Source organism: Crocodylus porosus, unplaced genomic scaffold (assembly GCF_001723895.1).
Source record: "Crocodylus porosus isolate Cpor-Errol unplaced genomic scaffold, CroPor_comp1, whole genome shotgun sequence".
NCBI lineage: Eukaryota > Metazoa > Chordata > Crocodylia > Crocodylidae > Crocodylus > Crocodylus porosus.
The window spans coordinates 138850395-138873570 of record NW_017728931.1 but is presented as its reverse complement, the minus strand read 5'-3'; positions in this window follow the sequence as shown (position 1 = coordinate 138873570).

Sequence of the window (23176 nt, the reverse complement as noted above, 5' to 3'; positions counted from 1 at the left end):
TATCAATTATCATAAAAAGCATTAACATAGCATTGGTTAAATTTATAGGCAGTACTGATTGATAGAGCAAGGGCTGAGAAGTGAACATTTTAAATTCTACTAATGACTGCAACTGCTTTGTGACCTTGGGTAAATCATTTAATCTCAGTTACACCCTTAGTAAATTATGAATACTCACCTCTAATAAAGTAACATATGAGCTGTCAGTGGTATGTATTCTGTCTTGTATCTTCAGAGGAAGCTTTTTCAGCATTTTAATTTCAAGAAAAAGTTTTGCCTGCACGCTAATACATAGTAGTAAAATATGTTAAGGGCAAAAGGGGTTAGTGAAAAAGTGATTTTTAATACAGCTAGCCTGTTACTTGATTGTTCTCCTCTTTGCATATGGAAGTAACAGTCACCATTGGCATCATTAGTTCGTGGTCCCAGATGAAGCTAGGAATTCATTATGGATGGTGGAATTTCTTCTGCAGGGTGTGTGAATCAAGGAAGCCTTGCATGTCCAAGTGCACCTAATTCCTCAGTTGCAATAAGGTTATTGGGTTTTCTCTGTTGCAATATCAGCAAAGCAAACCATACAGCAGAGCCTCCTACTATACCATGAATAAAGCTACTAAGCAAAAAAAAAAAAAAGGAGGGTATCCCATTACACCACATCTCCTTTTATTCATTGCTTCTCTTGGGTCTCAGGTTAAGCACTTAAACTACTCGAGTAACTTTGTGGTGACTGGTTCCACCAAGAGGAGTAGGTGTCAAGGTTAAAGAAAAGTGGCTTTACTTAGGTTTTTCACACCCACATACCAACCAAAGACAAGGAATGAGTGGAGGAAACTGTTACTTGAATTCAATAAAGGGATGGTTAAATGAATTAGCTTTCTTCAATTTACATTTTGCCAATTCTTCTTGTGAATTTAACCACATAACTCTAAAATTACTCAGGTAACTATAAGCTTATCAGAGGTTTCTCAGTAAAGACTCTGATTTTTAAAATATATCACTTCCTTATCACTTTAGGTCAGCAGAGAGGAAGTTTTGAGTTTTTAGAACAACTAAATTATTAACTGTTAAACATAAATTGCAGTGGTGGATAGAATTTCCTTACGCTTAAACCAGAAAATGCTTAAATACTGAGAAATTAAAGCAGACCACATGTAAGGAGAATGAGATTTTGATCTTCAGTTAATTGTCGTTTATCCACCTGCATTATGTAGTGGGATGTGGAGTCCTATTGCTGTTCTTTAAAATAATCTGTTGTTCAGAGAAGGTAGTCTGGTGTGTAGGAAGTATTTTATATTCCCATGTAAAAAATAAATAGAAAGTTCATTTTGTATTCAAAAAACTAATGAAAATTCATGTTGTGTATGTTTTCACAGTAGTTCTGCTTTACCTGCCTTTTTACAGTGGGTGCATCGACAATAGATGCTTACTGCAGAATTACCTGATTAACTCTGCAATAAAGGATCACTGTTTACATGAGTGGTGCTCTTAGACTGGAGTAAACTAATTAACTTGCCATAGGATGGTACTGCCCAACACAAGTACTATTCAATGGCAGGGTTATTTCCTCCGCCTTAATGCATATGTAGACGGTGACTGGGTCTGGCTGCCTGCTGGCTAGTCCTGCACTGTAGCAAGCTTGTGCCCCAGCCAGTCCCTCTGCAGCATGTTGAGCTGGGGGGGGGGAGCCCTGATCCCCCCCCCCCCAAGGCCTTCTACCAGCTAAGGCTGTGCTGGCTGCCCCCAGCTCAACGTGCTGCAATCTCAGGTGCACGTGTAAATAATTGCACGTGGGAGCAATAAACTCTGGTGTGAACTGTGCCGGAGTTTGTGTCGTGCTCATATTGCATGTAGACCCACCCAGTGTGAACTAGCATGTTGTGATAGCATCATGTTCTAGATGATTGTTTTTTTCTTGACTTATCCTGATGAACAGCAGTATACAGTGGCAGTTTCAAATGTCTTTCAGTGTCTTTGGAATAGAAAGCTAGAATAATGCTTGAGCTTTAAAGTGAACAGGTGATGAAGAATGAACCTGCCTAAAACTTGTGTGTTGCAACTAGGTATTTGTCCCTGATTGCAGTGAAGTTAATGGGAAAACCCTTGCTAACTTCAAAGCAAGAGGAACTGGACCGTACTGTGTAATTCTAATTAATCGCGTCTAGTATTTTTCATGTGTTTTCTTCAGCGACATGCTATCAGAGTTGCTGAGCACTTCTATCCCTAATGGCAAGGCAGAGCAGCATTTGGCATATCTGAGTGGGTACATGTACGTCCGCTAATAATGCAAAGCAATAAACTTTGGTGCATATCGTCTTCACGTTCTCCTGGGACTGCAGCACATTAAGCTAGGTTAGAGCAGCCCCAGCTGGCAAGGGTCCCGAGGGTCAGCCTGCCAGTCCGGGTGGGGCTGCTCCGACCCAGCTCAGCCTGCTGCAGGGGGGCTGGCTGGGGCACGAGGGTGCTTGAGTGCAGTGCTAGCCAACAGGCAGCCCCTGCACCAAAGCAGCCTCATGCCCCAGCCAGCCCTGTCGGCATCGCCACATGCGGAGCTGCACACTGAAGAACTCCACGTCGGGATAATACTTGTAGTTACAAATACTAATCTGCGGCAGAGTTAATTTCCTGTGGCCTGACTGCGCTGCATGTGTAGACATTAAAATTTCACTGCAGAGCTAATTGGGCAGCTCTGCAGTAAATGTCTTGTGTAGGTGTGCTCAGCATCAGCTCCACAAATGCTGATTCCAACCACTGAGGTTGAAGGCTGCACTGATATACCTTAATGTTTACTACACTTTTTTAAAATGGTTTTCTAAAATTGCCTCGTTTGTTGTTTCTCAGAGCTAGTTGGTTTCTAAGGCTGCTTACAGCTGCTAAACCCCCCCAAAACTGTGCTTTACTGGAAGAAGCAACGCATTAGTTCAACCTGGCTCACAGCATCTGTATAAATTGGGTAATTCAGTGGGGCTTTTTGGCTCTTTTATCTAATAGCTGATTCAATCAGCTATTAGATAAAAAAAAGCCCCATTAAGCGTCTGAATTATACAAGCATTGGGTGACCTGGGTCCAGCTAACACAATGCCTCTTCTGGGCATGTGCTGGGCTCAGTGTGGGAGCACGCCAAGTTTAAAATAAAGCGCCATTTTTTTAAATGTCTGTAAGCAGCTTGAGGTGCCGCTACCTTGCTTTCTGCCTTCATGTTTATTTGTTACTGGTTACAGATAAGGTCAGTTTACAAGTAGTAAAGATAGGTCTTTGTCTCCTTGTCAGCCCTGCCAATTCCTCCTGGAATCTGAAAGCCAGATCAAGTCCTTTCTGGACCATTCATATCCAGTAGTAAAGCAGCATAGCTGGAGTTTATGTACAAAATTATTAACTTGCATATTACCTGGACCAGAGTATAGCTCATTTTTTGGGATTTGTGTTGAAGCTTTAGTGCTTAACAGAAGAAAAAACTGGTTTGATCAGTAAAGAAAAAGAAATTATATGTGTACAGTACAGAGGTGCAATTAAATGTAAATAGAGGTGCAGTGACTAAGAAGGTGCCATTTTGATCTAATCACTGCTCAGAGTAGGTCTATACTCAGGTCTCCGCTTATCTCTGCTACTTGCTTCCCAGTCATCGCTGGTAAACTGGCCTGCCAGGACCCAGACTTAGCTGGTTAAGGTTATAAACCTGGGGGTTTATTACGTGCAATCGAATGGGAAACAATAGGAATTTATCAAGTTTGACATGAGTAAAGTTGGCGCCAAAGTTTGGAAACTTAAACTGCAGTTATGAGGATCAAAAAGGCAACCTAAATTCCCCACATGACCTGTTTTTACAAGCTGTTATGAAAGAATATATACCATTCTGTTGCCAAAACAATGTCCTAGGCATGAGTGACTCATAACGGAGATTTCAGCTTTACTCTTTGATTTACTTTTATTTACCAAAAATAAAAATATTCCAAGAATAGAGGTAGTTGTGCGCAGTTCTCCTGTTAGGGCAGGACTCCTGTTGGAGGTATATAAATGCAACTCGCAGGATTTATTTTCAGGCTTTTATTTGTAAGAGGAGACTACGGTGGCCTTGCTGTTTGTTATTCCTTACTGAATCTGTACAACAGTCTCTTCTGAACTGGATTCAGATGCAACAGAAATCACAAGAGACTTCTTCCCGGTTGTCTGCAGTCTCTTGTCTCAGCGATGCTTTCCTTGTCCTTCAATTCTGTCCACACTGAAACCATAATTATAGCATTACTGGGACCACATTGTTGCTAATAGGTTTCTATCAGGGTGGTTGGGTGAGGAAGGATGGTTTTGCACTTAAGGCATGGGACTGCAAGCCAGGAATTTTAGCTTCAATGTTATGCTCTTTTTACAGACTCCTGTGTGACTGTGACCAAGCTTAGTCCCTTTGAACCTCATTATTAAAACAGAGAAAAGAATACTTCTATTTTGTGTTGCTTTCTTAGCGTTAAGTGTTCGATTCTTAGCACTTTGGGATGGTTAATATTCAGCACAATGTATACTGCATCCATGTCTTGCTAGAGCTTCTAGATATTACTACAATATAAATAAGTACTGTGGGAAATGTGTGTATAAAACCTCGTAGCCTTTACAGACTCGGTAGTCAAACACTGTTTTAGACTGCTTCTCTATCATTCATCGTTTAAAAAAATATTTATGCATACCATGCTTAGAAATTTGTGCGATGCTTCTTCACAACATTTGGATTCAGTTTGGAGCAGGGAATCAATGAAGGAGCTGTGATGCCTCTGTAAAAACCTAGAAAAGACTTTTTTCGTGTAGACACGGACAAATCCAGGATTTTGTGAAAAGAGGCACAGGGGCTGCACCCCTGCTCCCAGCTTCACCTGCAGGCAGGAAGACCATGTTGTGGGATCAACAGCAGGGATTTTTTTGAGTCTCCAAGTCAGTTAAGAATCCTGTCCCCTCTCCTCCTCTGTCCTCCGCAGCATATTCCCTCCCCTCCCTTTTACCCCTGCTGCTGCTGCTGTCCTAGGCTGATCAGGGGGCAGAGGGGGTTCCAGTGCCACTCCTATCCCCTTCTAGTTGGGCTCCGCAGGGGACAGCAGTGGCAGCCGAGTGGGATCCTCCTCACCACCCAACCCTTGTGTGTTCCCTGCTGAGCTCTGGCACCCTCCCCGCACAACTCACCCAATTCATCTCACAGCAGGGAGAGGCTCCAGGGCTGCTGCAGTGGGTTTAGCAGATGATGGCAGTGGGTGGGTTCACCAGCCCAGGCTTGCTCCCTGGCTGGCAGGGAACACCCTGGGGACTGGGCTTGGAGGAGGACTGGCCTGCTGCTGCTCCTGCTCCTGCTGGTTCCTGGCTCTGGAGCCCCATATCCCCTCAGCCAGGGACACGGGCAGGGGTAGGGGCAGGAACAGGGGTCCCTGCAGCTGAAGATTGAGGCAAAGTGGGTGCTTAGAGCAGGGGAATGGGGACTGGGTTTTTATCTGATGTGTGAAATTAAAAAAAAAAAAAAGAAAGCTTGCAGCTGCTTCCAGCGTAGTCTGAAAAGGGGGTGCATCCACACCATTGTGCCCCCTATCCCCCCAGCCCTGGCTGTGCCCCTGTTTGTAGATAAATTATTCAAGCAAAGGACTCCAAATGCAGAAGAGTTCTTTATACTGTAATGAGTTACCTTGCCTGTTCTCTTGTTTCTCCCTTTCTTTTCCCTCTCTGGCTTCTCCTGCCTCCTAAACTTTCCAGTGTTATAATCTGTTTTCTCTCCTACATACTTAAAAATAGGCAAAGCTCTCAAGCCACATGTGTTCTCCTACTTTTCCCTCTTCCTCATGGCTTGAAAATAGCAAACAAAACACACAGTTGACTTGGACAAGAGTCTAGTATTTCATTTTAAGGATGAGTCTTCTAAATACAAAAATCAAAAGGAGCTAGCTGACCGTGCCACGTAATAACCCTGGGTTCAGTCCTACAAATACTTATTTATACACAAGTAAAGATTCTTCCATGTGTATGTGTTGGTAAGATTGGACAATAGTAACGACATACTTGTCAGTAATTGCCACTTGGCACTTTGTTGGACAGAAGATATTTATTGTGTTCAAGCCATAGACAGCGTGGAATGATTACAGGCTTGCAGTTCACATCAATGTTCCTAAAAATAATGTAAATGTAGATCTTTGGAAGGGTGGTATAGTTGCCATATGAAGACGTTAGGGTATCACATATTAATTGTATATGTTAATTATAAATGTGATTATCAGGAGACTGGGAGAATTCTTGCTAAAGTTTGTAAGACATCTGAAAAATACCCATGTGTGGGATTACAAAATTGGATGGGTGGCTGCTGTGGCTTTGACTCCAGTCCAGACCCATGGCTGCCTGTCCCCCACTCAGAATTTGGTTTTCCGATACAAAGTTATAGAAAATAAGGGAGGGAAGGGATCTTGGGAGGTCACATCTTGTCCAGCCCCCTGCTCAAAGCTGAACCAGCCCCAGCTACATCATCCCAGCCAAGGCTTTGTCTACCTGGGTCTTAAAAATCTCTAAGGATGGAGACTCTACAACCATTACAGAAGTGTTGAATACTGAGTGACCAACTGCAGATGCTTCTTCAGCATGACAAAGGGTATTTATACCTAAAAGCTTGCAAAGAAGATTTTTTTCCAACTATTTGAATTGGTTTAATAAAAGATAGCAGATTTACCGAAATAACCTTGTCTGCCTATGTCCTTAGACCAACACAGCTACAGCCTCCACCCCTGATTCTTCCACTTCTGATTTGAGAATTGCAGAGTCCAGGAGACCTCAGTAGCCAAGTGGTTGGGGATTCATGAGGCCAGCATGGCAGCGTAGGTGAATAGGTTACCTTCCCCTAGGGTTATCTAGAAGTTCACAGGCTAGAGGTTTCAGCGGTGAGAGAGGCTGGAATGGGCAGGTTGGAGAAGGTACAAATGCTTCAGGTAAGTGAAGGTGTTGGAGAATCAGATTGTATAACTGAGTTGGAAAATGAATGAAGGAATGTGTGACTGTGTGGGTGAGTGAGTGATTAAGAGAATATGTGCATGGGTGGGTAATTAGGCTGGCAAGTGAGAGGAGGTAGGAGTGGGTGGATGGATGAACAGGTATGCGACTGAAACCAAACCCGCTTCATGGCGCAGCTGTGTAGTGATACATGAATGTTTAGTGAAAGAGAGAGAAGGAAACAGGGAACATTCGGCAAAACATGCATACAGGACCAAATCGGAACTACTGACTTCGTGACACGGCGTTCACATAATTAGAGAACAGGACTAGGAGTTAAGAGGCTTGGATTATTTTATCGAATTTGCCTCTTGCTCTCTGTGTAAACTTTGACAGGCCACTTGACCCAAGTTTGCTCTATTTCTGCATGTGAAGAACTGGCTTCATACTCCATCCGTGTGAAGTGATTTGCAGTCCTTTTCTAAAGGTTCAACAGAAATATGTTCAATTAATTAGTATTGATGAATTTATACATGATCCGATCCCTTACCTCAATAAGGTCTCCCAGAAAACAAGATAGGATAAATTAGACACTTTTAATTAGTGTAGCTGTAGTATTGTAAATGATCGTGGCACTTTATAGGCAGTGGCAACTGTCCCTGCACTGAGGATGGGGTGGGAGGATTGATTTAACCAGTATAGTTGCATTATATCCATTACCCTTGTACTAAGTTGATGAGAAATCAGCAAAGACACAAACATCTCTCCAACATAAAAGGGTCCATTTTTAATTAATCAGAGCCCAGAACAGCAGTTTCACATTCTTTACTACAGTTTTTGTAGTATTGGTCATAGTTCGCTGTGACTAATCCATAGTAGTTTTTCAATTCACCATGACAGAGTTACAGCCCCGGCTGTGACCTTCCCCGTGCCGTTACAGTTGGGCTATTGTTCAGAGTAATTGCGGTGCTATCCTGTTAAGCTTTATTAAGTTGTGCACAGTACATTTTCGGTTTTTATTGTAACAAAGCTGAGACCTTTTGAACTCCAGACAGAGGTGAATATTCACTGTGGGAAGTCATAGACTTTATCTTAATTGCCCCAAAAGGTGCCTCTTTACAGTGGAAGAGCTGTTGTGCATTAGTTCTGCTGTAAACTCCTAGAGGACACACGACTCTGAAGTTTTTACTGTGAGATAATTAACTAATGTCATCTATATCCCTCTTCCTACGGTTCACCTCACCTGCCTTGTGGTTAAAACTAAGGTACTTTTTTATCACCGAATAGCCATAAAACATTTTTTTACAATGAAATCCTAGCCCTTAGCAGAACTTTGTGCCAAGCAGCAGTTTAACGCATGAGGTTCCATGAATTTGATCTGCCATAGACCTTTTTTATCAGCATTATTTTAGGAAAAAAAATACTGTGGCCCCTTAGTTTGTGATCGTCTTTGCCTGCTGGGAACGAAAACACAACTCTAATCCCCCTGCTCCCAAAGCACAGGCTGGTCTATGCCACTTAACCTATTGGAGGATTTGTGCTGCCGTTCTAGGAATATAACAGACATGGGAACAATTTTTATATATATGCACATGAGCCAGCACATCATACTATACATATTTTCAGTGGAGTCCACAGCAGTCCTGATTCCTGCGGTCACGGCTGTGTTCTTTAAGCGCAGAAAAAAGGAGATTCAAAGACAGTGTTGTAAGAGTAGCGAGAGAGCTTTGAATGTGTTTTATTATTACAGCACATCAATCTTATCTGATGTTAATGCACCCTTTGTGCCACCCGAACTTGAAGTTTAAACAGTGGGATACGGTAAATGATTAAAGTATTTCTTATCAACCTGAAGCCTGTAAAACTAAAGTTACGTTAGTGTTCTGGTAAAATGGACAGGGCAGTCCTGGATGTGGAAGCCACAAGAGGGAATCCTAGCTAACCTTGAGGGAGATGGGAGGATGATCCTTGTTAAACATCTATTCCAAAGAAGTTTGTCTGATAACTACAATTCCTACTTGTTATTAGATAAAGTCATGAATCATATACTACAGTTAAGGGGAAATGTTTTACTCTTGTTATGACAAAAATCCCTCTCGAGTATTCAGCAGCTATAAATAATTGGAGAAAGACAGGATGCAAAGGGCTGTGTGGCTGCATTTAATATCAGTGAAACTGATTTTTTTTTTCCAACCAAAGAGATGCAAATCTGAAGTTCTGACACGGGCAAAGCATCCTTTGGGAGTTTGGGCTGTCCTTTAGGAATCATCAGATGTTTTGTCTTTACGAACAGTCAGGCTTGCATGGAGGCTAGTAAAATGTTTACGACTGTAAAATTAACAAAGGGCTGAATCCTGCTTGATGTTCAGCTTTCTAACCGCACTCATAAAACAATCTCAAATGACACATTTTTTCAGTGGAAGGAACATACAATTTTGAGGTTCGGGAAGCGCAGAGAGTTTTCCCTTCTGTTTAGTGTAATGCTGTTTGTCACTCCTTCAGTGACAGGACTTCCAAAGCATTTCAGTAGGCCTGCCTTGTCTTTTGCCCTTTTTTCCATATGGGTGTGTGCTTCCTTTTCATTAGGGGTTGTGTTTTTTTTAATGTAGCCACTCCTTCCATTTTGAGAATAAGGAATGAACTTCAGACTCAAAGGGGGAAAATATTCGTAAACACCGTAGTTCTGATCCCTCTAATCTTTTACTACCTGTAGAGGCAGGTGATTGCAGGGAAGGTGCTCTGAAGCTCACTGCCTTTTTCAAGGCTCAGGATTATGCAGTGGAGCAGAATATCTGAAGCTACGGAGAGAGGTCAGAATAGCACGGTCAGAGGTGCGTTGCTCAGAAATGTACCTCTTTTTAGTATCTTTTATTTGATCTCTATGTTGTACAATTCCTGTTGGGCAGATGGTCACTTCAGATATGAAGTTAGATGTGTATGATAAAAATAGCTATTGTTTCCTAGTATTTCTTTTACCTGACCCATTTTCCTGTGCTAAGTGCCCACAATTAAGAGAAAGTGAAGGGAAATCTTTGGTTGATCTCAGGCGCAAGGAAGCAATTAAACGGCAGTTGTATTAACCGTGTAATGCTGAGATAGCGTCTGTAGGAAAATGACCAGACAGCTTGAATAAGTCAGGAATATTTTTAGCATATTGAAACCGTTTAAAATGGTAAAGTGGGGGGTGGTGGGGAAGAGATGCATCATCCTTCCCTTGTGATTCTGTGGTTTGTCTGAGTTACTTTTATTTTTTTTTCTTCATAAGATCAGCCACGTGTTTTAATCATAATAGTTGTTCTACAACTTAGCTGCCTAGAGGATGTCATGTGCAGTTATATTTAAAATATGCACATGTAACAATGCTTTTATACCAGCTCAGTTCTGGGGGTCTCAAAGAATTTGCTCATCTACAAATGTGTTAAGATCATGGCACCACTCTGAAGTAGATTCAAATAGGGATGAATGAAGAACCCAGTTCACAGAATGGTTACTGTGTAGTTTGGGCCTGAAACACCATTCAGAAATTTTTTTTTACCATTCATTGACAAAAATTGGACGCAATTCATTTTTATCTTAGTTAACCCCCACAGAACCAACCCATCCATGAAAAGGAGCTGGAGTCTATTCCAACTTGTGTGTTGGCAAGCAGAGGAAGTGGGAGAGAGTTTGAAGACCTTTTTTTCCTGTAAAACCTTGGAGATAATTAGCTGTGTGAGCCTGAAGCCAGGCAGTGGGCAGGACAGAGCTCCACTTAAACCAAGGGTGGGCAATTATTTTGGGCAGAGGGCCACTTACTGAGTTTTGGCAAGGCATCGAGGGCTGCATGACAGGCAGCCAGGGGCAGATGAATATTCATTTTCTAAATTTTTTCAGGGCCCCGCCGGCCGGATAGAATGGCCTGGTGGGCCGCATCCAAGCCTGCAGGCCACATTTCGCCCACCCCTGACTTAGATCAACTAATTCAGAGATGCATAAGCTTTCATAAATAACAGCTCATTTCATAAGTTCACTTGCAGTTTTTTAAGGCATCTGATGAAGTGAGCTGTGGCTTATAAAACCGTATGCATCGCTGAATTAATTAACCGATAGGGTGCAATTCTCTTGCTTTCTTGTCCCTGTAAAAGTTGGTTAGATTTAAAGGGGTTTAGCTCAGGCCTGTTTTGGATTTGGTCCCAAATTACAAGTCCCAGACAAATCATACCTTCTGATACTGCTCTCCAGACCTTTGAAGAAAGCTGTCTGAAAATGTTCAGAAGTGCTCTGCCCCAAGCCAGTATCCATGTGTTGAATCCCTATTTTCAGTGACAGTTTGACACTCAGCTCTTGAAATTCTTTGTAATTTGGGCTCGGTGAACAGATGAGTCCCACATGGCTTACTGCATGGTCAGTAGAGTAGATAAGAATAGAAACCAGACCTCCTGGCTCCCAGACATGTGCTCTGAACAGCCATAGCATGCTTCCTCTCCAACTGCTTTAAAGTATGAGTCAAGTAAAGCTTCCCCAAATACTTAGGTGGCTTATGGATGCATAGTGCAGCCAGTGGAAGGTCTAGCTTTGTCTATTTAGTGGGAAAAGCGTATGAAGTTCTTTCCTGGCTGTCTCCAGTACATCTCCAGCTAATTATTTTAAGACGATCTGATTGATACATCAGAAGAGAACTTCAATTGCATGATCTTGCTCTCTGAGATAAAGATGCATGTCCTTGCATATCTTGTAAAATCAGATTAGTAATTACTTCTACAAGGTGTGTAAAAGTGTAAGCACTCTTATTTAAGAGCCAGATGAAAATGAATTTGGGACTTAATCCAAAAAAAAAAAAATAAAGCTGTCAATGTGCTCACCCTGTCAATGTACAGATATATTTCTGCTTGTATGTATTGCACAGAGGAGAAGTTATAATCACACAAGCACCCAACGGGTGGTGGAGATGGGAGTTCATAGAACCACAGAAAATGAGGGCTGGAAGGACCCTCAGGAGGTCACATCTAGTCCAACTCTCTGCTCGAAGCAGGACCAGCCCCAGCTACATCATTCCAGCCAAGGCTCTGTCTAGCCAGGTCGTAAAAACCTCCAAGGATGGAGCTTCCACCACCCCTGTGGGTGACCGGTTCCAGTGGTTTACTACCCTCCTAATGAGACAATTCTTCCTCATATCTAACCTAAACTTCCCTTGCTGCAATTTGAGATTGTTGCTCCCTGTTCTGTCATTTGCCACCAGTGAGCGTCATCCTCCTTTAGGCCCCCTTCTGGTACTTGAAGGCCGCTACTAAATCCCCCCATATCTACTCTTCTCCGGACTAAATAAGCCCAGTTCCTTCAGCCTCTCTTCCTAAGTCATGTGCCCCAGCCCCTTTTCATTGCCCTCTGCTGCACTCTCTCCAATTTGTCCACATTCTCTGTATAGTGGGAGGCCCAAAACTGAACACAGGCCTCCAGATGTGGCCTCACCAGTGCTGAGTAGAGGGGAAGAATCACTTCCCCTGACCTACTGGCAACACACCTACGAATGCAGCCAAGGATGCCGTTAGCCTTCTTGGCACCAAGGGCACGCTGTTGGCTCATATTCAGCTTATTGTCGACTGCAAACCCAGGTCCTTTTCTGCAGAGCTGCTGCCCAGCCCGTCACCCCCAGCTTGCACCAGTGCATGGGATTGTTCTGTCCTAAGCGCAGGGCTTTGCACTTGTCCTTGTTGAACCACATGAGATTTATTTTGGCTCGGTCCTCCAATTTGTCAAGGTCCCTGAATCCTAGCCCTACCCTCCAGTGTATTTACTACTCCCCTCAGCTTGGTGTCATCTGCAGACTTGCTGAGGTGCACTCTTGTGCCGTCTTCCAGGTTGTTGATGAAGATATTGAGCAAAATTGGCCCCAACACTGACCCCTGGGGCTCTCCATTTGATACTGGCTGCCAGCTAAACATTGAGCCATTGATTACTGCCCAGGGAGCCCGACACTCCAGCCAGCTTTGTATCCGCCTCAGAGTCCATTGATCCAACCTGTACTTCCTTAGCTTTCTTGTGAGAATGCTGTGGGGCACTGTATCAAAAGCCGTTCTTTTTCCCTTCCTTAAATATGGGCACTATGTTTGCCCTTTTCCAATCGTCCCAGACCTGATCGCCATGAGTTTTCAAAGATGGTGGCCAGCGGCTCTGCAATCACATCAGCCAATTCTCTCAGCACATTCGGGCTCCATAGACTTATATATTTCTCACTTTTTCCAAACAGTCCCTAATCTGTTCTTTAGCCACGGTCAGCTGTGTTGCTAATATAAGTTATTTAATGGCTCCCAGTTTTCTGGTTACCTTGTGGGCTGATGTTCTGAGCTGCTTGCTATGCGACTTCTTTGTTAACAATCAGCCCCCCTTGGAAATACGAAATAATGAGAAAAATGATTAAGGAAGCTTGCTGTAAATGGTCCAACCCATGTGAACCTGAGCTGTTCTGATTAGCACTGGCGCTCAGCGAGAGGTAGAGAGTCTCCGCACTTCACAGAATCAGGCTTGAAATGCTATGTTTAAACAAAACAGACCTCTGTGTGCTTCCTTCTCTGACGCCTTCTCCCCTGCTATTCTCAGCTGCTGCCTGGCACCTTTCATCTGTCCAGGGCACCCAGCTGCCTTCCTGACCATTACCAGTTTGGATATGTCATCTGGGAGCAGGTGGTCTTCCTGTGCTGAGTCACGGTGCCAGCTTCATGACTCAGGAATTCAGTCTTGGACACTTGTATCATAAGCCTGTGATTTATATTTCCACTTTGCACATTAGCCTTCTTTTCTAACATGCCATGCTTGCTTATCATTCATCTTCTGTCATAAGAGAATTAAAATTGCTGGCCTGTGATCGGTATAGGATGACACACAGATAGTTGCCATATAGACGAAGCAATAGCACCTTCCATTCCTTAAGGATCCCTAAGTGCTTCACACACATACTGGGTCTGATTCTCTTACTTTCTTTGCCCGATTTTTACTCTAGTGCAGTTCTTGACTTCAGGTCCAGTAAAACCTGCCTCGATACATGGAATTAGATTAGATGAGCCAGATGGTTCCTTGTAGCCCTCTGATTGATTGTAGGCTACACGGGACTTAGAGTGCTGTAAATTAGAAGAGAATCAGACTTGTGACTGATTCGTGCGCTCTTGAAATGAAGATATTTCTGGGGTGAGAGTAGCAGCTGCACGGAGAGCTGGCATGCAGTATAGCCTAGCAGTAAAGTCAATTTGGAGTTAGAGTAATTTTTAAGCAAACGCATTATGAAAATGATCTAATGCCTCGTGCTGCAGGGCAAAAGCTAGACCTTGCTTTTAAAAGTCAGCATGTTACCAGCACATCCGGTATGGCAATTTCTGCATTCCCATGTAGAATAAACCTCTTAGGAAAAGTGCAGCAAAACCTTTAATGTCCATATAAAAACAGGACCTAGATTTTGTGGTCACATATTTAAAACAGAGAAAAAATAATCACAGGAACGAACGTGATTTTTCTGAATGAAACACTGGAGTGTCAATGAACCTAACATTTTGGCTGAATTGGACCTTTCTCCAGAAGAGAGTCATTGGACCAGTGCTCATTGCGTTTCCTAAAGCAATGAACATGGCTTATTGTCCACACTTTCCATAATTACTACTAGTTTTAAAAACAAATTACTTCAAGCACCAAGCATAATTTATTGCAAATTAGAATTGCAAATGATTTTTTGCTCTTTATTGCCCAGGTTACTCCAGAGAGAAGGAAAAGGCTGAGCCTTGAGTCAAGGATATTGTGACACCTACAACTGGACTTCTGTATTTTTCTTGCCAGTTTCCTGCTAGTCTCTGTCGTATTGTGCTGAACAAATCAAAGGTGTCACAATGGATTTGTTGACTAGGCTGCAGGAGATACAGAAGCATAGTGTTCCTTTTTTGGGAGGCGTTTTTAATTATTGGCTTTAGTGTACTTGTTAGCGGTATTTCTGAAGGGAAGAAGAGATGATCTCATTCTAAAATTTTTCAATCTCATGATGGTATCAGAGCTTGGAAAAAGTGGGTCCTCCCCCCCCATCTTTTTACAAGAATAGATCAGCTGACCTGGTGGATCAGGCTGTTTTGAAAACACTTTCCAGCTCGGTTTCAGTAGCTCACTTGTTTCCAAAATACTCATTTTAAGCAACCCAGTTGAATTATATCACAGGAACACAGGGATTGCCACATCGATTCAGACCAGTGCTCCTTCTGGTTTGATATACTGTCTTCAAAAGTAGTCCAAACTGGATGCATCACAGGGAGGTTCAGTAATCCTTAGAATGGGCAAGTATGAAATGCTTTTCTATTAAGGATAAGTCTTCCCTACTATAAGCAATTAGTAGTTGGCATATGTTGCAAAAAATTATATTTTATCTATGGCAGACAAGGTTCTTTACCTATTATATTCATCTTTGTCAATCTGGTATAATAACTGTAGATGTTCTTATCCGCATTAAATGCTTATTTTTTAAATTCTTTCTGGTGTTCCTGGTTTGGATAAGTTCCTGTGGTACTGAATTCTACGGTTTAATTAGGCACTGTGTATTAAAAATAAATACCCTTTTAAAATGTATTCTCCCTTCACATTAAAACTGTTGACAGCAGACTCTCACTTTTATAAGTTCGTACAGTAACAAATGCAATGAAGCTCTGACCTGATTGGCTTCCAAGGTGTAGTAAAATGAGGAGGAGGATTTTTATCATTTTTATTTTGTTGAGTACATTCGTATTATGAGAGAGATAAATAAGAGTGTTTGCTTTGCCGTTTATTATTTTTGATAGCCTTTATCTGGTTCCCTCTTACATATTTCTGTTCTCTAAATCAGGGTATCAAACTCACCTAACGTCATGGGCCGGATCTGGACTAAGGGGCTCCTCGCAGGCTGGATCCAGATGCAGCAGCAGCCGTGGCAGGGTGAGTAGCTGCCACCAGCACACGGCACCGGAGAGGCACCAGACTCTGGGTTTTAGGAGCTTGCCCCACCCTTTAAATCTTGGTCCCTCTATGAGCCTAGCAAGGCAAATAACATGGCTCTGCAGGCTGGATCTGGCCCACAGGCTGTATGTTGACAACCCTGTACTAAATTAAACTGTTCCAATTTTTTCTGTCCCATTGCAACTCACCCGAGGTGATACTGGCAGTGTATTAGCTATACAGTGCACGCATCTACACGTGTCCCTAAGGCACTGTCGTTACTGCGCTGTCACTTCTTTCCATGCTATAACAAGGGAGCGCGTTGCTATGGTGACGTAGCTGCAGCATCATGGTTTGTGCCCACCGATACTATGTTGCCATAGCATGACATGTAGAGGCGCCCAGTAACTCCACCATTCACATGGGCATTTTCGTTAGCTCAGTTGTTTTCCTTTTAAGACAGCTGCAATAAAAATAGGCCCAGAACTGCAGTCCTACTACGCTGAAAGGAGACAAATCTGGAAGCCTCAGCTCTGCAAAGGTATTTAGGTGCCTACTCCCATTGAAATCACTAGGAATTATGGCTGTGTGTACACGAAACGAGGCATGTGTTCGCAACACTTTAAAGCAGGCTAAATGCTTTTGCACAGCTTTAATGGTCTTGGTGTTCACATGCGTCCGCAGCGTATTGTACGTTAATTCCAGACACTGTAGGAAATTTGGTGTTGTAATGAACCTTAAATGACTTGGAGCGCAGCAAACTCCACCTTTTGAGGAGTTTTAGTTTGCTGCCTCTGCAGCTGCGGAGCGAGGCACCGGGCTCTGTGCAGCTCTGCAGGCAGCTTGGCAGCAGCCTGGGAGAGCAGACTCCGCTCAAGAAAAGTGGTGAACCTAATCCTCCCCCTTCAGAGCCTGCCTGAGCTGTGTGGGGACCCGGTGCTTCCCTCCGTGGCTGCGGTGGCCCCCGGGACCGGCCCAGCCGGGTGTCTGCAGGTGGGTGCTGTCTGGTATGGGGCTGCAGCTGCTGTGGAGGGAAACACCAGCCCGCCCCTGCAGCCCAGGGACTGCTCCGCCCACTGGCAGTGGGGGATGTTCACAACACGGGGGTTTACTTAGCCCTAAATTGAAGCAGTGTTTTTTAAAAGCTTTGCTTCAATTTAGAGCCCTCATTTTGTCTACACACGTCCTAGGTGTCTACACACTGTGGGCTCTCAGCCATGGTCCTTATTCAACTTTTGTTAAGAGCAAATTCCCACTGATTTTAAACATTTTACTTTCTTCTGCCTTGATTACATGTCCAGCACTTCTGGCGGTAAATCTTCATTATCTTCAAAATATAAATCTTTAGCTTCAAAATCAGATTTGGACAGAGTAGTGTGCCAATGATCCCTTTAACAAGGAAAATAAAAGCCCGGGTGTTTGCTAGCATTGGCCCGAAGAAAACTGAAGGTCAGTGAATTTGGTAAGTATAATTGGCCTTCCCACCACTTTGTTAAATTTATTGTGAACTGGAATGTAGTTCACCTGATACTTGCTTTCTTGTGTCGTATCATGTAACGCATCTCAGCAAGGTAAAATGCCAGGGCAGTCCAAGATGATTTTGTCTTTACCTTAAGGGGTACATATGATGCTAGGTAATGTTTATGCAGTGCTTTCAGGATATCATGCTCGGTTTGAGTATTTTTAAGCTCTTACATCTCCTAGCTCAAATGATAAGGTTGTTTTTTCCTCCCTAACCTTAGAGATCTGGAAACTGTTCATCTACTTACTGTAACTTCTCCATTTGCTAAAGATGTGAATCATCTTCCAGGAAAGAACTGTCGTCTAAAGGTTGATAAAGAAAAGAAAATTATCCCAGTTTTTAGAGAAACTTCCCCTTATTCAGAAATTGTGGATGCAGTCCCAGTCATGTAGCTTCTTGAGCATGCAGGAAGCTCAGCATTTTGAAGACAAGTTACTTTCTTGTAGATAAAAGCACAACGCCTTGAGATTTGGGTTCTTTTTTTTTTAAAGTTCACCTGAAAACATGGCTTTTCAAATAGGTTCATCCTATTGAGGCAGGTTTTACTGGACCTGAAGTCACTGGACCTTTCAGACACCTTGGGTGCATCTACATGAGACGTGGTAATGAGCGTTAGCGTAGTTTACTGCACAGTAAGTGTGCATGTCTACACATGCATGCGCTTACTGCACAGTAAAAACCCTTAATCGTGCTTTAAATTTGCTACTTGCAAATGGGAGTAGCAAATTTAAGCTGGATTAGTTTCTGTGCAGTAGCACATGGGTAGACAGGACCCTTGATTCCTATTTATTAAGGGAACAGTTTTTATCATATCCTAAAGGCTTGGAAAGCTCTTACAAAAATACAGCTACACAGTTCAGTTTTATAAGAGCAAGGGGAAAGCTTCTGGGAACCTATACTATACAGACCTGTGGAGAAAGGGTGTAACCTAGCACAGAGGGATTGTATGGGAAGGATGCTTATTCTTTCTCATGAAATAAGTGAGAAAGTAAGCTTCAGTTGCAGGAGATATTGCAACACTGAAGCTGCTATAGCAGAAGGAGTGTTGTCCCAAGGAGAAGGGAACTGCATTTCCCTGTGGATCTCCCCACTCTGCCTCCTGGCTGCTCAGACTCTCGGCATAGGTAACTATTTGGCATGAAGACAACAGGTGTACCTAGGACTGGAAACCTTCATAGAGTATAGCGTACCCTGTTCTCCTGTGTTCAGCAAACTCTTCATATTTGACTTTGAACGCACACATTTCACTGGAGCGCATCTGGGTTTTGCATAAAAAACAAAAACAACTTAAACTGCCCTACAGCGAAGAGAAATGACTGCAAGAGAATACCAGAGAGTTGAGCAACATGCTAAGGACACGTTGTTTCCCTTCGGGCACTTACTAAAGTTGACGTCATTCAGATAGCTCGGATGTTTGCGAGCACTACGGGGCTTGGAAAGGGAAAGCAAATAGGAAAAACACTGGGGAGCTGAACAATTTGTTTTGTTTTATGACTCTAGTAGTTGAACAAGGGAGCAATTACTCATGTCCTGTCACTGCACATCGAGAAAATTCCACCGGGCTTAAAACTGGCAGGAAAAAGGTAGTTTCCTAAAAAACACTGAATTAATTAGACAAAGCCCATTACTCAGAGGAGTCCCAGTTGAACAGGAAGGGTCAGAGTCTGACTCGCGGAGGAGTCAGGGTTAGTTTTAAGTCTTGGCCACGGGGTGTTTTGGAGGGAACAGATAGTTCAGCAGCGAGACTGAGGAATGTTTCTGGTTGCGCTGTTCTTGCAACAGCCCTTTGTAGGAGCTCTCCAGAGAATTCAAGACGAAGAGAGTAGGCCAGACCTTTCCTCCAAGCCTCTTCTCCCTGCTCCCCAAGTTTTTTGCTGGGAAAGCAGGCAAACCTCTAAAGTGGTAATGTTTGCAGAGAAATGTCTCCCACCCAGGAAAGACCATACAAGATAAAGCCTATGGGGTACTTCAGCCATAAAATGGGATGGTGGCAAGGCATAAAACTAGAATTTTTCCCAGATCTTCAAGGCAAGGGAAAGAAGAGGCCCCTATGATTCCAGAAAGCATGCATCCTGGTTTGAAAGAGGTTTGTGGTGCAAGAAGGAACTATCTATTACGTTCAGATTTGTTCATGCTACTTCAATGCGATCTTCACAACTGTCTGACCCACATTCCCACGTAGTTCAAACATGCTGCTGTTGCACAGGTATGATTATTTTAGAAATACACCCAATGTATAACGTGCACTTGAATTGGCCCACTGTATTCATTTGTGGACCACATACCCACCATTTCCCTCTCTGCTAGTAGCCTATTACAGACGTCATGAGACTAAAAACAGGGAACCATTATTATGATATGTTGTTTCCCTGTGAACTCTAAGCAGAGGAGTTTTCTTCAGTCCGCAGACACAAATATATGCACTTCATGCCAAAATCCCCACCACAATTACTTCCACTACAGGCATAAATTACTGGTCATTGTAGGCAGTTCACAGCACTCAGGGGAGCATATGGGAGAAATGTGTTTAGCATAATACATTTGAAAAGTTTGGGAGAGACATTAAAACTGAATCGGCAGTTAGCAAGGGTATTTAAGTAAGCTGGTGTGGAGAGGAAACCAGTAAAGATATGTGGAAGATATTATTATGGTAAGGTATTTGGAAGAGTGACATGATTGTCATCATTCTGATTAGGTTGGACTGTAAACAGAAATAGAGGGAAGCACAGGAGAAAAGGTGTAGTGCTGCAGATGTAAGGGAAAGCACCCTTTCTCTCTTGCTGCAGAGTGGAGGATGCAGACCAATGGCTTGAAGTGGCAGCAAAGTAAATTTAGACTAGGTATCTGGAAAAATTTACTCACTGTGGGAATAGTGCGGCAGTGGAATAGACTATGTAGGGAAGTTGTGGATTTTCTATCAGCAGAGGTGTTCAGGAAGAGGCTGAACAGCTCCTGGTGGGGGCTGATCTAGGCATAGTTGTACCTGTTTTCTATCATGGGTGTCATGGCATTTTTTAAGCTTCCCCAGAGGCATTGGGTGTGAGCTATGACTGGGGACTTCAACTGGGGTGTGCTGATTCTCTAGCTAGGAGCAAAGCTGGAGGTTCCTGGCTTGAGGATCTTGTCCCACCACTCGAGGTTGGACCTATCGCTATATTTGGGGTCAGGAAGGAATTTTACCCTGTGGTCAGATTAGTATGGACTGTGGGGGTTTTTGCTTTCCACTCTGGTGGGGGCCACGGCTCTCTACCTGGGATCCTCATAAGCATATATTGACAACATTTCATAGGAGCAGGACATTTGCTGCCATGATGCTTCTTCTGCTTTTACCTGGGGCAAATTAGGGTGTTAGGCCCGTGTTGTGTTAGGGTTGACATGTAGGGTTTAGATAATGGTTGTATGGGATGGTTTGGATAGGGATGATCCTGCCTCAGGCAGGGGGTTAAACTAGATGACCTCTGGAGGTCCCTTCCAGCCCTACCTCTCCATTACTATGACTATGTACAACTGTGGATTGGACAGCAGGAATTCAGACCCTGGCAAGGTCCCAGCTGCACTATAAGGATCCCTCCCTCCCTTTGTCTTTAGCTTATGAATGGACTAAGATCTTTTGATGAAAAGGCTGTATACATGGAAAGTATTGTCTTGCTATCTGTGGTGTAGAAAGCAGCATCGTGCCTCCTGATGAGGAATGGGTCATGAGGAGCACATAATTCCAATGCTCCAGAGCCTGCACTGGTTGCCAGTAGCTCCCCAAGCGCAAGTCAGGGTATTTGTTTTGACGTATAAGTCCCTAAATGGTCTGAACCCGACGTATCTGAGGTACTGCCTTCTCCCTGATACCGCATCACGAACCCGTAAGTCAGCCAAGAGCCACCTCCTGCAAGTGCCATCAATGTGCCACGTTCACTTTGCAAAAAAGTGTTGCGGGTTATTCTTGATCGTCGCTGCTCATCTCTGGAACTCCCTCCCCTTTGGGGCCTGAACCTGGACCTCTTACAGATGTGCTGAGAGACCTGCCTGTTTTGGCAGGTGTTGAGCAAGGAAGGCTAAGCTGGGATATTTTTTAGAAGGGGTTTGTTTGATAATTTAAAAAATATTTTACTGCTTTTGGTTTGTTCTCTTGCATGTTATTCTTGTGTTTTACAAGTTACTGTGTTCTCTTACTGCAGGCCCCCTTGAGCTGTTGTTGGGAAGGGAGGCACATACATCTAAATACATAAAGATAAATATAATGTCTTTTTGCCAACTTCTTGAGAAGTGTATTAATGTTTGAAGTGCTCAGATTGCCTTGGATGCAAAGTGTAATTCTGAAAGAGAGGAAGTGCGGGATGAGATGGGGCTTTTGTCGTAGGAAAGTCGAAACAGTACAGTAAATACAGCACAGCGCATTTGAGATTCCAGACTTTGTCATGGTTGCTGGGCTGTTCATAATCATGCATTTCTGATCTCTGCTCATTTCCCTTGTTGTAGTAAAATGTACCACGGGGAGAACATAGTGTTCTTGATCAGAGTGATCTGGTTCTCTGCAGGCCTGGTGTTATACTGTAAATCAAGGGTGTCAAACATACAGTCCATGGGCTGGATCCAGCTTGTGGAGGTTGGAGCTGCACCTCCTGCCCTGTGTCAGAGCTGCTGCTGCAACCACTGCCACATGTCTGAGATTGGAGCTCCAGATCCTGCTGTCGCATTCCCCAGGCTGAATCCAGTTCTCAAGGAGCCCCACAGTCCAGATCCAACCCAGGAAACAAAGTGAGTTTGGCACCTCTGTCCTTTCATAAGCTATTGATAGTTACAGTTTATACTGCTACATTCAGGGATCCCATTTATTCATTTTTTTCAGTGAAACTTGTCCTTTGGATCTGGCAGTGCTGTTACATGTTTGTACATCTTCCTAATTATAGGCATTAATCTTGCAGTTATCGCTGACACTTGAATTAGACCTCTTCATATTAGCAATAAAGGCAAATACTGCAAGGCAAACTGTTCTTACTTATACACCTGGGCAATTGCCCTGACTTCAGCTGAGGGCAGAATTTGACCTGGTATATTTGGGGCATGGTCAACATTAAGGCTTTTTACCTGTGTTTAAGTGCCAGCTATGGCTTTAAAAGTGTTTCAAAATTAGTATAAATCAGTGGTCTTGGTTTTGGTTCTCAGTATGACTGTAAACTGCATCCGACTGGAGGGCCTGGTGGCAACATGGTAGGGCTACTTGTGGTGGAGTAGCTCCTGTAAAATGTTGCAACCTCCAGAGTAAGGTGAGTATAGGATGCCTCAAAACCCTAGCCCTCACTGCCTTGTGGGTTCTCTTTGGTTGGAGAAAGGCTAAGGGACATCACCCTGACAGAAACACACTCACTGAGGCATTAGGCAGTCTGCAGCGGTTGTTATCTGTTGCTGTCTGGCAGAAGCTACAGCCGTTGAGGCACTGAACATTTGGACTCATTCTGGCCTTTGGATTCTGTCTCAGTGGTCTAAAGGGGGGATGGGAGGTCTTGGGCAGACTCCACTCCTCCTTTCTCTTGCCTAATATATGTGTCAATGGTCTTGGTGTGATGGTTGTAGGATTCTGTACAAGTGGCTTCATCAGGAACCTAACTAGACCTCTTACCTACACACCACAATCCAGAGGATCAACTGTTGCCCACCGTATAAATCATGGGTACTCAGCTCCCAGATCCAGCCCCCAGAGCTGTATCATTTGGTCCACGGGGCTTCCAATAGGTGTGAAAATTTGGTGGTGGGAAGTGGTGGCTTCTCCTCTGCTGCCAAATTGCCACAACTGCAGGGCCAGATAGC